The 2,533-nt window shown below is 36.1% G+C and overlaps 1 non-coding gene across 1 annotated transcript; it reads right to left on the bottom strand.

The window, feature by feature from the left end:
• Positions 1 to 327: 327 nt before the first annotated feature.
• On the bottom strand, positions 328 to 400 carry TRNAY-AUA. The gene has a single exon. It is a non-coding gene; the product is annotated as a tRNA-Tyr (tRNA).
• Positions 401 to 2,533: the final 2,133 nt, after the last annotated feature.

A 2,533-nucleotide genomic window follows, 5' to 3' on the forward strand; every position in this document is an offset into this window, starting at 1 on the left:
TGCTGGTTAACCCTTATAGCTTCTTTGTCATTTAGTCATTTTAATCTCATATAAGACATGTGACATGCCGAATTTTGCTTTGATCAAATCCTAACTACTACAATGGAATCTAGGAAAAGAGGTAGAACAGTTCCTCAGGCAACTCATTTACCTCATGAGGGAGAGATACATGCATTGTCTTCCTACAAGGAGTAAGTATACTCTTATATAAATAATGAAAGTGAAAGTGAAGTCGCTCAGTCATGTCCGACTCCTTGCAGCCCCTATGTCCATGGGTTTTCCAGGCAAGAGTACTAGAGTGTGTTGCCATTTCCTTCTCCAGAGGATCTTCCTGACCCAGGGATCAAACCTGGGTCTCCTGCATTATAGGCAGATGCTTTACCAACTGAGCCACCAGGGAAGCCACCATATAAATAATGAGGTATAATATTTAAGTATATTTTATATACTTCCTACTGAAATAACTTCTGTATTAGTAGTAACAAAAATTTGGCACTCTGATTGAATTTAGATAAACATATTTTACAAACCACCAATAATTTTACCATAAGTATTCCATTTTTGTTGAAGCCAAATAACTGGACTTTCACTGCATTGTTTTAATATGAATCTATGCAATATTATTTTAATGTTCTTATTTAGGTAACATTTTTGCTTAGCTTGCTTATTTTAACATTCAAATCCATAAATGTTACCTAATAATCATAAATGAATTCCCAGTAGGATAAATACCACAATGCTGAAGAGTTCTGTGTAATAACACAGATGTAATACTTTGGCAGTGGCCCATAGTTTAAAATCTTCTATTAGTCTACTTGAAATTAACCATTTATAGTGAATCCTCCTATAATATAAATAAGCTAATACCTGTCAAAGTGAGAGTCATTAATAAACATTGACACAAATGCATTTTGTTCTACATAGTAAATTTCTTTTTCAGTTCCATTCACCAGAATATACATCTCAAAGATTTCAAAAATTCACTCTATAAACACTCAGCCTAAATTACTTGATTACACTCATGGAAATATATAAAGCAAAAGTATATGATTTTAAAAGATAAAAATTATGAAGTTAAATATTATAGGAAATACTCTTTCTACCCCACCCCCCATGAATTGATTCATTTTTCAAACTGAATTTTATTTATTCACTAGAATGATGTTTTGGATGCCTGGTCTGAAGTTAGAATTCCATGTAGAGTCCATTTTGTCCATGTTCTGGATACTGAATTATAGTCTCCTTGCTGGTTTCCTTGCCTCAGAGGGACTAAAGTGATTTAGCCTAGTTCAATTTCAGCAAGTTGATAACTTTGCCCTTGGACATCAGTTATCTTGAATCACAGCTGACGGTGTTAGGCAGTATGTCATTCCACATTTCACTCTGTTTGTGCAAAACCTGAACTTGGTTTAATGCTTTCTGACCTTCTGTGCAAGCTGGGTAGTTTGCACAATATTAGACAGAAATAATGAGCATTTAGCAGAATCGAGGTCTAATATATAGTGAAGTATTGGTGCCTGTGATCCCTGACTGCTACTCCTGAAGTTAGTTACTCTAGAAATAATTATCAACCAAATGAGTAATGTATGGTGAGACAAACCCAGAGACATTGAAACGATAATACTATTTTCTTTTATGTTATTTGTTTCTTATAATATCACACAATTTAATGATTAATCTGGATATAGAACACTGAAAATTGAAACCTGGGGGTTTGTGTTAAAAAAAAAATATTTAGACAAAATTTGATGTGACCATTCAAAGAGAAGAAATAAAATCTGAAATCTTGGATAGCTTACTGTATATTTAGAGATATATTTCTATGAAATTCAGTTTGTACTCCATGAAAAACACTTTTAAATACAGTGATAGACTTTGCTTTTGTTCAGTTCAGTAAGTTCAGTTCAGTTGCTCAGTCATATCTGACTCTGCGACCCCAAGGACTGCAGCATACCAGACCTCCCTGTCCAACACCAAATACTGGCGGTTACTCAAACTCATGTCCATGGAGTCGGTGATGCCATCCAACAATCTCATCCTCTGTTGTCCCCTTCTCCTCCGGCCCTCAGTCTTTTCTAGCATAAGGTTCTTTTCAAATGAGTCAGCTCTTCGCATGAGGTGGCCAAAGTATTGGAGTTTCAGCTTCAGCATCAGTCTTTCCAATGAAGTGTCGGGACTGATTTCCTTTCAGATGGACTAGCTGGATCTCATTGCAGTCCAAGAGACCCTCAAGAGTCTTCTCCAACACCACAGTTCAAAAGCATCAATACTTTGGTGCCTCGCTTTCTTTATAGTCCAACTCTCACATCCATACATGACTAATGGAAAAGCCATAGCCTTGACTAGATGGACCTTTGTTGGCAAAATAATGTCTCTGCTTTTTAAATATGTTGTTTAGGTTGGCCATAACTTTTCTTCCAAGGAGTAAGTGTCTTTTAATTTCATGGCTGCAGTCATCATCTGCAGTGATTTTGGAGCCCCCCAAAATAAAGTCTGTCACTGTTTCCAATGCTGCCCCATCTACTTGCCATGA

Source organism: Bubalus bubalis, chromosome 9, assembly GCF_019923935.1.
Source record: "Bubalus bubalis isolate 160015118507 breed Murrah chromosome 9, NDDB_SH_1, whole genome shotgun sequence".
Lineage (NCBI taxonomy): Eukaryota > Metazoa > Chordata > Mammalia > Artiodactyla > Bovidae > Bubalus > Bubalus bubalis.